Raw genomic sequence first — 13,829 nt, 5'->3', positions numbered from 1 at the left:
CGCTGGCCAACATGAATGTAAGTAACAGTTTCACACGGGATGGTTTTTGAATGGGACCGAGTTGTCGGATGCGTACGTGACATTGGTCTAGACGCCCGCAAGACCCCCTAGTTTGCCTCCGGTTTATGAGGAAACAGACATCCAAACCGATCCATGAACCAATGGAGTATCGCATTGAATGACAAAACACGTATGTACTGCTCGATCCTAATAATTGCAAGCGGTTTAGGGGTTCACGTTGGAGATGCCCTTACAAGCATATCCAACTCCTAAGAATCTGACTCACTCATTGCCAGGGTACCGCATGGAGGGACCGAAACGTCTTGCTGACTTGCGGGGTCCAGCCAAGTGCGTTGTCTCTTCTTAATTTTTGTTGCTTGTGCCATCTTTAGTTTATCACCGTATGCATTTTTTGCCGGTCATTGTTCTTGCTCTTTTGTTCTAGTTGAACCATGCATTGGACGCTGATAATACTAGCATCCAGACCCTGGATATGGTTCACACTAGCGGCCAGCTTAGACGCTATTACTCATAGCGTCCTTTTCATTTTTCAACATTCTAAGTTACCTTTATCAGTTTTAGAATAACTGGATCATTATTTATTATTAACAAAAAAAATGGCGCAACACGACTTTGGATTACAGGGCTGTTAGTTGGTTCTGCGCATGCATGCATAGGAGGACTTTCAGCCTAAATACATGCGTGAAACAGATGAGAGACGATTGTTTTCGGTTACCGCGCCTCATCCAAGTACATGCAACAATTTTTGGGCACCACCAGCGCCTGCTGTGCGTGCCTCATGCATACAGGCTTTGCCCCGCTAGTAGAATGGTGGTGCATGTGCGTGTACTTGCTTTTTTTTTTTTTTGAGGGTCTTGCGTGTAGTACTTGCTATGCATGCGCAGAACAAATCAAAAACCCTACAGTCCAAAATCGCGTCGCGTCGTGTGGCCAACTAGCGTGTTTCCGTTCTGTTGGCCCGGCCAATTCCCTGTGATGCACAGGCTGCCGCCGTGGGAATTCCCTATTCGCCGCTCTCTGTGGCAAACAGACGCGGCTTCGCACACAGGCGATCAGGCGATCGTTCGATTTTGGGCCGGCCCATCTGCGCGTTTTCAGTGTTTCTGGTTTTGGGAACCTTCCGAAGGTTCCCAGCCGGTTTTTTACGTTTTGGGAACCTTCTAAAAGGTTCCTGAACCGGATTTCTTTCTTTTCTGTTTTTTCTATTTATTTTTTCCTTTTATCTCAGTGTTTCCTTTTTATGTTTATTTTCTTTACTTGTTTCTTTTTTCTCTGATTTTCTTTTCTTTTCATTTTCATTTTCTTTCTCAGATTTCTTTTTCTTTGTCAAAAATGTTCGCATTTTACAAATTTTGTTCATTTTTACGAAAAATGTTCCTGTTTTCAAATTTTGTTCATAATTTGCAAAATTTGTTCGCTTTGGTTCAAAAAATGTACATATTTCATGAAATGTCCCATTTTAAATATTTGTTCAAAAATTCAAAAAAAGTTTATGGTTTAAAACTTTGTTCAGAATTTCATAATTTGTTAGCAACTTCAAAAAAATTCATGTTTTCCAAAATCATTTTCTGCACTTTCAATTTTTTCGTTCGCCTAGGCAAAAAAAGTGTTCCTGTTTTCAAATTTTTGTTTAGAAATTTGATAAACTTTTAGAATTTTAAAAAAGTGTTCGTCTTTTCGAATTTTGTTCACAAATTAAAAAATGTTCGGTTTAAGAGATATGTTTTCGCTTCAAAATTTGTTCAAAAATTGCCCAAAAAAATGTTCCCATTTTTGAAAATTGTTCAAAAAAAATTCAGAAAAATGTGCACACTCTCACTTTTGAGTTTCAAAATTGTTCATTTTCAAAAAAAAAATCACAAATTTCAAAAAATGTTCGGGCTGTTCAAAACATGTTCCCGTTTTCAAAAAATTGTTCGCAACTTTATAAAATTTGCACATTTAATTTTTTCAGGTGTTTCAAAATTGTTCAATATCAAATTTTTGTTCACAAATTTCAAAAAATGTTCGGGCGGTTCAAAACATGTTCCCGCTTTCAAAATTTGTTCACAAATTTGAAAAATGTGCATGTTTTCATTTCTTCAAGAGTTTTGAAATTGTTCAGTCTCAACTTTTTGTTCACAAATTTCAAAAAAATTGGGCAGTTCAAAAATGTTCTCGTTTCCAAAAATTGTTCGCAATTTTCAAAAATGCACATGTTTTCAACTTTTCAGGAGTTTTGAAAATTGTTCAGTTTAAAATTTTCAGAAAATGTTCTTGTTTTCACATTTTTCAAATATGTTCGTGTTTTCAATTTCTGCCTTGGAATTTAAAAAGGTTCCATTTCAAAAAAATGTTCCTGATTTTTCAAACATTTCGTTTTTTTTTTTGAATCAGCAATTTGCTTGTGTGTCACAGATCCCTTTGTTTTTTTTTTAATAAAAATGCTTTTGAAATTCAAGATATATATTTTGGACTGCGCTGCCTGTTTGGTTCTTTAAGCTTGGCGCTGCTGAAGAATCATTAACTGGTAGTTCCACTTTTTGTATAGTGTAAGGTCTTGGGTTCGAATCCCTGCAACTATGGTATTTTTTTTTAGACAGAAGGGAAACAGTAGAAACAGAAAACGGCCCAACAAGCCCGCCAAGTGGATGCTCTGTGCGAAACACCAGCAACTTGACGCAAAGAGCGTCATATAGGACCTCCCGCCGCCGTGCGCTGTGGCGGCAGGTGCCATGTGTCGTCTGCCGAGCCTGCCGCCATGGCATAGCCTGTCTTTTTTTGTCGATATGATGAGCAGGTAATCTTTTTTATCAATCCAGAAACGTATGTGGTCTTTTCTAACAAAAAATCGGATGTGGTTGGGTGGCCAACGCGCGGGTCCAGGCCGAACAAGAAGCAGAAGTGTGACACGTCTATCTCGTATCAGTGTGGACACGAAACGTGGCCTAAATTTGAGGCAGATTTGCATCAGGGCAAACACAAAACTAACCGTTTCACAAAATGGGTCATCATGTTGGGCCGTGGTTTTTGCCCTCGCAGACCCAAACGGACAAAATGCGTTAGACGGTTGGAGTTGCCCTTAGGTTACTAGAAGATAAAATGATCGGTAAGTCTGCTATTGGAATTTTGGGCCAAAAAAAACTGTTTAATTTTTAGGTATTGTGCTCATTTTTTGGGTCTGCTTTTGGAGATGCTCTAGGCAGCACATCTGGGAAATCATAATTTTAACTAAGAGAAGACAACAAATGCTTGTAAAACCAACCATTAATAATACAAGAAAAACGCTGATCATTTGTTTATGTCAGCAAATCAGCTCATGCAACACAAGCACGTCTCCCTGAAACCGTCATCAACGAATGCCTATAATGGTAGCCCCAGAACAAAGTTGCCATAAATTTTGACTCTGACCAACAGCCCTGAAACCAATTACCTAGGCCACAACCAGTGTCACAGCAGCACCCTGGTCTCCTTGCTACTCCCTGCATGAATAAACTACCTACTGTACAAGCGTTCATCCAGACAGTTGCACTCTAGGCAAGTCACGGATTCCAATTCGTTGACTAGTGGTGCCGCTTTTCTTCTGCAATAAAAAAGCAGATATATGATCAATCTTTGTTTCATATAATAATATATTAAGCACCTAGAGGGGGGGAAAGTTAAAATGCCTATCCCACCATATTCATCAAATCAACTAGGCGCACTCTCTTGCACTGACAAGTATCTCATACTTCGACAGTTAAAGTACCTGGAAAGTGGAATTTCATTGTTAAAACATCTATCTCACATAGAAATGAACGGAGGGAAACACACATTCGGATATACAAACATAAAACATACTCCCCCTGTAAACTAATATAAGAGCGTTTAGATCACTATAAAGTACTCCCTCCGTCCGCGAATAAGTGTACATCTAACTTTTGTTCTAAGTCAAAGTTTTAAAATTTTGACCAACTTTATAGAAAATAGTAATAACATATATGACATCAAATTGATATATTATGAAAGTACATTTCAAAACGAATCTAGTGATACTAATTTGGTGCCATAAATGCTTTTACTCTTTCCTAGAAAGGTGGTCAAAGTATTAAAACTTTGACTTAAGACAAAAGCTAGATGTACACTTATTCGCGGACGGAGGGAGTAGTGATATAAACGCTCTTATATTAGTTTACAGAGGGAGTACAACCCTATTGGCCCGAGCCCCAAATCCATATGCCTTTTACTAGAAGCCTCATACTAGTTGAAAGGATGCATACCACTTGTGAACGCCTCTACGCCTTCTGCTACATTTAATCTCAGACTTAAAGTGCGTCTGCGCCTCGGATCTTTGCGACCTTTCCGCACGTGCAATATACCAACCTGTAAATTGAAAAACAATGCAAATGATAAAGAAATGGTGGTAAGAAGGAAAAAGTTACTCAAACAAGAATCTAAGAAAGCTTTAAAATTTATAAGAGTGGTGAAAATATTTTGCTCTAAGAATGCTTTCTACTCTTGTTCTGATAAAACACTGTGCCCAAAACCTACTCATGCCAAATCCAAATCTGCTCCTGCTAAGGTCATGGGGGACTGGCGAAAAGAACGAAGTTGATCATTCAATTTGAGCTGCTAAGGTGAGGAAGAATGTGAACCATATGTAGACGATACGCAAAAAAAACAGGAAGCCTGGTGAAGAAGGTATCATCATAACATAGAAAGGTGATCTTAAGAAGACTGAAGTAAATGTTGAAGCTTTAAATGATGGATAGAAGGTGGTGGAACACAAAAGGATAGAAAAAAAACTCAATGTTGAGCAACCCAGAAGGACCACGAGCCTTCCCAGTCACAAGACACGTTAAAGGTGAAAGACTGCTTTGAAAGAGAATTTTATTAGATAAGAACATGCATACTCAAGCAAGAGAAATATGAAAGGTAGTAGTACTAAACATTCCAACTCCTTTGAAACTTTATCAGATAGATATCATGAGAAAAAGCAGATGTATGGGTGCTACTATAAGAGATGCTCTGGTAGAGATTTCACCAAGTCATCAAAATGGTTTAAAAAGCTTGCAGAGAAGTTTATCCCTTGTGTTCACAGAATGAGTGCTCTAGGAAAATAAAATAAAATTGTAATTTTTCAAAAAGAAAGGCAGAGGATTCAGGGCCTTCTGTACACCTAAATCACAAATTCTAAAGCGTAAAAAAAACGATAGGTTCTTTATAGGATTGGAAGCATGCATGTAGAAATGCAAAAGAACGATAGATCTCAGTCATAACAGACCACCCATATTCACATCTGAGCTGCATTGGCTCCAACATCCTCATTTTCAAGACTAGTTAAGTGAACTTGGCACAAGCTAGTCAGGTTAAGATATTATATACAAATAAAAGAGGAAAAAATACATAATACTTTCAAGGACGGGGTTGTTCTTTTTTCAAAAACTTGACGGCGGGTTAAGACGACATGTGGCATTGTAACTAAGTCTAGAAAACCTACGGAATGTGGTGCACAGCCTGCGGCTCAACCCATGTGGGGAGCACGCGCTACGAGTGCCAATGGGTTGTGTGTGCGTGTGTGTGTGTGTGTGTGTGTGTGTGTGTGTGTGTGTGTGTGTGGACAGAGCAGCTAGAAAAATAAGTCATAGTTATTTAAACATGAGGCAATTAAATTGGAAACTCTTCAAGGAACACAAAAATAGCCTTCTACAAAACTATTTCAAGTTTAGTTGCAAAACTTCATGCTGAGGAAGAGTTAATGAATTATACTGGTACCAAAAAACGGTTCGCTGTTGAAAGGTGATCACAACACAGAGTATTCCGTACGATAGCTGATGGTAGTAGAAAGAGAAAGAACACCACAACTGCAAACGGTGAAAAAACCATTAATGGGACAAAAATTCGCATAAGAATGCAACTGACTAATGATTTCTGTAGGCAAAACACATGTCCGCAGGTCCCCTTCCTCCCGCGACGCTCCCGCGGGCGTCCGGGGGGCCTAACCCTAGCGCCGCTGCCAGTCCCTCCCTCCTCCATTCCCTCCTCCCTCGCCGCCGCCGGGGGGCGCGAGCGGCCGAAGCCCGCTCATCGCGGGCGGCGGCGGGGCTCTCTCGTCTCCGCGCACGGGGGATACGGCGTGGGCCGGATTCCTCAGGCCGGATGCGGCGCTCGGCGCTGGGCGCGGCAGCTCAGTGGCACTCCGGAGTGGGCCGGCGATGGTGCATGACGGCGATGCGACGGGCAGCACGGAGGTGGTGCGGGCTAGAGGCCGGTGGTGGCGGGCGGCTGCATCGCGGCGGCGCACCCAGATCCGCCTCTGGAGCCGCGGGTCGCGGGCGACCTGGGTCGCGGTCGGCCTCCACTGCCATGGCTCATGGGCAGGGAGGCGGCGTGGCAGCGGGTGGATGCGTGCGCCGCTGCCTGGTCGGGCCCTTGCAGGTGGTCGGCGTCGTACAATGCGGGAGACTTCTCTAATGGCCATCCATGGACGTGGCGGCGAGGGCTCTGCTTCCTCTGCTCCGGCGACGGGCCGCTGCCGTGGTCTCGCGCAGGGCCGGGCCAATGGCTGGGTGGGGCAAAACTGGTGGTTTCGAGGCGGGGAGCTGGTTGGAGGGACGGGGGCTCCGCTGCTGAGCTGCCTATCGCCGGCCTAAGGTGGTTGCCGGTCGTGGCCGTGGGCCACTCCTCCCCCTCCCCCTTCCCCATCCTCGCGTGTTCTTGGTTCCGGCGTTGCTCGAGGCAGAGGGGGTTGGCCGGCGGTCTCGGAGGCGGTTGGGGTGCGGATTTGTTTAGTCTCGGCCTTTGGTGGTCATCGAGGTGGTCTGGAGGCAGGGTGGCGGCTCTGGCAGCGGGAGGCGCGTTGGTCGTGGGCTGACCGCGCAGCTCGGGTGCGGGCGGGCAGCCACGGTCGCTTGGGCGGCATGGTTGCGGGTGGTTGGCGGAGCGGGGTTGCGACGGAGGGGTAGGAGCACCGGGGTTCACCACTTGCCCAGTCCCGATATTGGCCGACGGAGGCGGAGTCCGTGGACGTCGTTCCCCTCCCTGCAGGCTCCGTCGTGGTGCTCCCACTTCCTGCGTGTCACTCCTGGTGAAAACTTGATCTTCAGGATCAGATGATGACGGCTTTCTACGGTCGTATCCTTCATGAAGGCATCGTCTTGGAGTCCCCGCTCCGTCCATGTCCGTCTCACCGCTCCTCGGTTGATTGTTCATCTTCATGGTGGTCTTCGGCTTATCATTAGGGTGCTTAGTCGTCGTTGGGGTGGTGTTTTCGGTGCTCGGCACCTTTGTATCTCGCCTTGGGTGTGTGCGTTGAGTGTGGTGGTGGAGTGCGTTTGTATCTTCTTACTCGAATGTGGTGGTGATGGTGCTTTATCTATAAAGCGGGGGGAAACCCTTTTTCGTCAAAACACATGCCCGCAAGTCCTCTGCTGTAGCTGAATATTTGGATTCCCAACTTTGGTAACATTATTTTCAGTTTCTAAAATAATTCAGTCCACATAATCTTTTGAATTCATTCTTTATCTGGTGCAAGGAAGCCTGCTACTTCACTTGTGCAAGGGACCGTTTTAGTTTTCTTACTAATGCACTGCAATTAGTAAGGATAGAACAATGCCAGTTTGCCTTATGTTGGTTTACCGAAAAAGGCTTTCGCCCCGCTTTATAAATAAAGCAAACCGCCACAAGACATACAACCACAACAGGTCCACACACACACACACCACCCAAGTACCACAACAAAGTATTAAGGTTCTGCTGAGGGCACAGCTCAACAAGCCCAGAAGAAAGAGAAAAAACAAAGCCTGCCCAGTGCAGGCGATCTAGTCAGGCTCCGGCGGAGGCGGCGGCGGCGGGGGCGACAGGCGGACGGCCATCGAGCGGAGATCGGCGATGAAGGCAGAGATGGCGTCCCGATCCAGGGGGCGGCTAAGCGGCCGCCAAAGCTGCAAGAAACCCGAGAATTTGTAGAGAGCATCAGTAGCGCGACGAAGAGGAGTACGCTGGATCACTAGCTTATTGCGAACGGTCCAAAGCGTCCAGGCAAGGACCCCAACCTCGAGCCACCTAATGTGGCGGGAGGACGAAGGGGACAATTGGAGTTCAGCAAAAAAGTCCGGGAAATTGGTGTGGCACCAACTCCCACCGACAATCTCGAGAAAGCAGCTCCAGAGGAACCGGGCGGAGACGCAGGCGAAGAAGATGTGGTTGGAGTCCTCGGGAACAGCACAGAGGGGGCAGATACCAGTGCCCGGGCCATTACGCTTGCGGACCTCCACACCGGACGGGATCCGTCCACGGATCCACTGCCACATGAAGATGCGAATCTTCAGGGGGACGCGGACGGACCACACCATCGATAGGGGGAGGGGAGCGGATGAGGGGGCAATGGCCAAGTATAGCGATTTGGTAGAGAACTGGCCCGACGGCTCCAGGTGCCAGCGCACAAGATCCTAATCCCCATCCACCACCGGCTCATGCAGAGCAACGCAATCAAGCAACTCACGCCAGGCGGCGGATTCCGCCGGCCCAAATGGCCGACGGAAAGCGAGGCGCCCTAAGTCAAGAAGGGCCCTATCAACAGAGATCATGGGGTCGACAGCGATAGAGAAGAGGGTGGGGAAGCAGGCCGCAAAGGGAGAGTCGCCGGCCCAGCGATCAAACCAGAAGAGCGTCGAGAGGCCGGACCCCACCGAGATAGAGGTACCAATGCGGAGCACCGGAAGAAGTTGGACGAGGGACTGCCAGAACTGAGAACCTCCCGATTTCTGGCAAAAGGCAAGGGGTTGACCACGCAGGTACTTATTCCGGATAATGTCCAGCCAGAGGCCACCATGACCCTGCGTGATACGCCACAGCCACCGGGATAGAAGGGCAATATTCATCCGTTTAGAGCACATGATGCCCAATCCACCCTGCTCCCTGGGCTTGCAGATGTCAGGCCAGCTGACCATGTGATACTTCTGCTGGCCATGCTCGCCAGCCCAGTAGAATCGGGACTGGATTTTGGCGATCTCCTTATGGAGAGATTCATGGAGGCTGTAGAAACTCATAAGAAACAAGAGGAGGCTGGAGAGGGAGGAGTTGATAAGGATAGTCCTGGCCGCCTTGGAAAGCCACCTCCCCTGCCAGGGCTCGCATCTGGTCTGGAGCTTGGTCACGGAGGGGCGTAGGTCTGCGACAGAGAGGCGCGAGTCACTAATGGGCGTCCCAAGGTAGGTAGTGGGGAAAGAGCCCAGGCGGCAATTAAGTCTGTTGGCAATGGCCACAGACTCAGCGGGGGAATATCCCATCACCATAACATCGCTCTTATCGAAGTTAATCTTGAGGCCCGACATCTGTTGGAAGCAAAGAAGGAGGAACTTGAGGTTGGTGATGTCCATCTCCGAGCCTTCGACCATGATGATCGTGTCGTCAGCATACTGGAGGATGGAGATTCCCGAGCCCCCAGAGAGGTGGGGGGTAATACCTCGGATGTGGCCCGCGGCTTTAGCCTTATCAAGAATGGAGGCCAAAGCGTCCACGACCATATTGAAGAGGAACGGGGAGAAGGGGTCGCCTTGGCGCACCCCACATAGGGTAGGGAAGAAGGGACCGATCTCGCCGTTGATGCTGACCGCCGTGCGACCGCAAGAGACCATTTGCATGACTCTCGTGATCCACCGGTCGTCAAAGCCCTTCCGAAGAAGGACTTCCCTAAGGAAGGACCAGCTAACCGTATCATAGGCTTTGTGAAAATCGATCTTCAAAAAGACCGCCTTCAGGCGCTTGACCCGGACCTCATGAAGAACCTCATGAAGCACCAGGACACCATCCAGGATGTACCGACCCTTAATGAAGGCTGATTGGTTAGGGTGGGTAATCCGATCTGCAAGCAGGGTCACCCTATTGGCGTACCCCTTGGCCAGGATCCGGAAGATCACGTTAATGACCGTAATCGGGCGGAACTGGCGGATGTCAGTCGCCCCAGGGACCTTGGGGATGAGGGAGATGGTCCTGAAGTTGAGGCGGCCTAGGTCAATAGATCCCATGAAGAATTCATCAAAGATGGCCATGACCTCTGGTTTAATCACGTTCCAGAAGGTCTGGAAGAAAATGACCGGAAGACCGTCCGGGCCCGGAGCAGAGGAGGAGTTCATACCCTTGATGGCCTCCCAGACCTCCTGCTCAGAGAAGGGGGCCGTCAGGGACGCGTTCTCTGCGTCAGAGACAAGTTGGGCGCGGGCCCAATAATCAGGGGCGAGGGAGATGCCGCTCCGAGGAGCGGGAGAGAAGAGGGAACGATAGAAGCCGTCGACATGGGAGCGGATGTCCCGGGGGTCCTGGAGGAGGGTTACCCCATCCCAAAGGCAGGGAATGGTGTTGCGTCTACGGCGCCCGTTGGCAATCGCCTGGAAGTAAGCCGTATTCGCGTCACCCTTCAGGACCCAACGCTGAGCGCCCCGAAGGCGCCAATAGGCTTCCTCATCGGTGTAAATCACGGAGAGCTGGTCTTCGAGGTCATAGCGGGAGAGCCACTCGTCCGGGGAGAGACCCACCGCGTCAGCCCGAAAGTCGAGGGCCTGGATAGCGGTGAGCAACGCCTTCTTACGCTCCCTGGCGTCACGGCCCAGGTTGGCCCCCCAGCCCTTCATAAATTGCCGGCCACGCTTCGCACAGAAGTGCCACACGTCAATAGCAGAAGGGGGGTGAGGGTGGGGGTGGGCCCGAGCCTCGATCCACCGAGCACAGACGGCGTCGGTAAACCCGGCCTGGGAAAGCCAGAAGGTCTCAAACCGGAACCGAGGGGGGATCGGCGGATGCTCGTCCGCGGAGGAGAGGAGCAAGGGGACGTGGTCGGAACCAATCCGGGTGATGGCGCGAAGAGAGGCTAGGGGGCATCGGAGGTCCCATTCCGAGGAAACTAGGACCCTGTCCAAGACGGACAGGGTCGGGGAGGCTTGTCGGTTGGTCCAAGTAAAACGGGCCCCAACCCGATCAATCTCCCGGAGGGCGAGGTCGGCAATGAAGTCGTTAAACATGTCCATCCGGGCAAAGCAAACATTGCCATTGTTCTTGTCCTCCGCAACACGCAGCAGGTTGAAGTCGCCCCCGACAACCACGAGGAGGGAGGCGGCCGAGATTTTCCGGTGGAGCTCCTCCAAGAAGGAGGCCGACCTACTATGATCGGCCGGTCCATAGACAATGATGATCTCCCACTTGAAGTTGAGCGACCTCTCGAAAAGCTCCATGCTGGCGAAGAATTCACCCCTATCCATGCTGCCCACCTCAAAGGTGGCATCCTTCACACCTAAAAGGATGCCACCCGAGTGGCCCGCGCTCCCACTAGAAGGGAGCCAGTGCCACGCAAAGAGGTGAGAGCTCAGCCGGTCAAGCTCAGGGAGCACAAAATCGCGACGCATGGTCTCTTGCACAACCACGATGTCGATGTGCTCATCTCGCATGTATTCCACTAACTGGCGGCGGCGGCCATCATGGCCGAAGCCGCGGATGTTCCAGAAGAGGGCCCGCATTAAGGAGCCATTGGGGGGCTGCTTGACCCCAGAACACAGGAAGCGCTAAGCGCACGAAGGGCCGCCGTGCGGGAGCGGGTGCGTCCCCGAATCTCCGGCACGGCCACCGAGGGAGGAGGGGCCGTCGGCTGCGGCCGAGGCGGAGAGGAAGATCCCCCAGACATAGAGGCGGCTGGGGGAACGAGGAGGGCCACCCGGGCCTCCGCAAGTTTCCCATCGAGAACCTCACGGGCTCTGATGGCCGCGATCTGGGCGAGAGGGGGGCCAACTTCCCCTCGGAAAATGATCGCAGAGTCGGAGGCCACTTTGGCGAGATGACCCAGCGGAACAGACTCAAGCGCAGAGAAAGAACAAGACGAAGCAGAGGGGGGAATGGAGGGCGTACCTGGCTCCAGGTTACGGGCGGTAGCGCGGAGCTCCGCCCGCTCGGGGATGGGCAGCGCCGGGCTGCCCGCAGGGTGGGCAACGTCCAGCCGAGCACTCCGGCGGGAGGCCACCACCGGGGAGGAGGCCGACCGACTGCGACGGGAGTAGGCGGCAGAGCGGGGAGGGGGGGCTGGGCCGCCAGAGGCGTGATGATCCGGGCCGCCCCCGCCCCAGGAGACGACGGAGGGGAGGGCAGCAGTCCCGACCCAGCACAGCCGAGGAAGATCTGGGCCAGGGGTGATGGTACGGCCAAAGGGGGAGGAGGCGCACTGGGGGCCGGAGAGCAGGCCTCCGAGGGAGCCCGTGGAGACGACGGGGCCGGAGGAGCGTCAGGCTGCGAGGAGGAGACGGCGACGGGGGGAGGCGAAGCCGGAGTGGGGGGGACAACCACAGGAGGCGTCCCCCCACCCGCGGGCGCCGCCGAAGAGTCGGAGAGCAGGCCGCCGAGCAGGCCGACCATGGCCAGCACAGGTGGCGGGGACGAGGTGGGGGAGCGCGGGGAGGAGGCCGGGCAGACCACCAGGCCCACACTGGAGATGTCGCTCCCCTCGGATGGCGACACGTCAGAGATCGGCGGGCAATCCACCGGGGGGCGAGAGGCGGCCCTTGCCCCCCGCAGACGGAGGGGGGCGAGGGGGATGGGGAGCGGGAGTCCTCGGACGCCCCCGCCTCATCCGAGCGGTGAGAACGAGAGCGGTGGCGGCCGTGGTAGTCTCCGCCGGCCCCCGGGTTGTCACCAGGGGGGCCGACGTCGAGGAAGCGGGGACGCCCAACGTGGTTGGGAGGCTCGGGGGCGATCCTGAGGTTGAAGCCCTGGTCGTTGAAGAAGACCCGGACCGAAGTGCGCAGCTTGGAGGAGTCGAGGCACTTGACCTTGACCCGCACCTCCTCCTCCTTGCGCAATGAGAGCTCGTCGACCACCACCACCTTGCCCAAGAGGCGAGACATCTGGCGGATGACGAGCTCGGACCGCGCAATATCGGGGAGACCGGAGATGAGGATCCAGGCGGTGTCGAGGACAGCCATGGCCTGAGCGTTGAGTACTGGCTCGGATATCTCGACAACCAGCTGGTTGAGCGCGAGAGTGATCCGGCCACTACGCGTTGCGTAGCCGAAGCTGACGGAGTCGAGGAAGACGACGGAGAAGATGTGACCGGCTGTGGGGGTGACCACCCAGTCCCACTGGTGGCGGTAGAGGTGGTTGAGCTCAGCCTCGATCATCTCTGGGGACGCCACCCCATCAACGACCGTGACAATCGCCTGAAGGGAGGGCGACGGAGGAGGGGCGTCCGGGACCTCGAGGTGGAAGAAGCCCAACCCCTCGATCCCATGCCCATACATCATGAGCTCTGAAACCACCGGTCTATCCGGGCACAGAATGGCGGGGTGGCCGGGATCCTTGCAGAGGTAGCAGCACTGGGGGTTGACGCAAGCAACCTGAGAATGCCCCCTCACCCCACAGTTGAAGCATGGGGGACGAGGGAGATCGGAGACGGGGCCCGGAGCGGAGGAGGCTCCCGGACCCGCGGGGGGTGGCACGGCCGGAGTGAGGCGGACACCCCGGCGCTTCTTCTTCTTGGCGGCCCAGGACGGCCGCGGGAGGTGCCACCACCATGAGCCGGAGCCGGGGCCGCAGCCCCAGTGGAGGCCGCGTGCGGAGGGACGTAGCGGCGAGTGTCCAGGGTGGGGAGGATACCGTCCCGCGGGCGAGGCGAGCCGACCCGGGCCGGACGGGAGGGGGACGGGGAGCGTTCCCGACGACGGGACGGCGACGGGGAGCGCCGGCGGGCGCGCCAGTCCCCCGACGACGCCCGCGGTGACCGGGAGGGGGAGCGGTCATCACGGCGGGAGGGGGAGCGGCGGTCGTCCCGAAGCTCCCGGAGCTCGCGCCGGAGCTCCTCCCGCCGGAGGGAG

At 52.5% G+C, this 13,829-nt stretch overlaps 1 pseudogene; it reads right to left on the bottom strand.

Annotated features, from left to right (window-relative positions):
* Positions 1-3,255: 3,255 nt before the first annotated feature.
* The window catches only part of LOC119340632, a 22,120-nt pseudogene continuing 11,546 nt past the window's right edge, over positions 3,256-13,829 (bottom strand).

This window comes from Triticum dicoccoides, chromosome 7B (genome assembly GCF_002162155.2).
Source record: "Triticum dicoccoides isolate Atlit2015 ecotype Zavitan chromosome 7B, WEW_v2.0, whole genome shotgun sequence".
Taxonomy (NCBI): domain Eukaryota; kingdom Viridiplantae; phylum Streptophyta; class Magnoliopsida; order Poales; family Poaceae; genus Triticum; species Triticum dicoccoides.
Note: the sequence above shows the minus strand (reverse complement) of the source record. Positions and strands in the feature narration are given on the sequence as shown.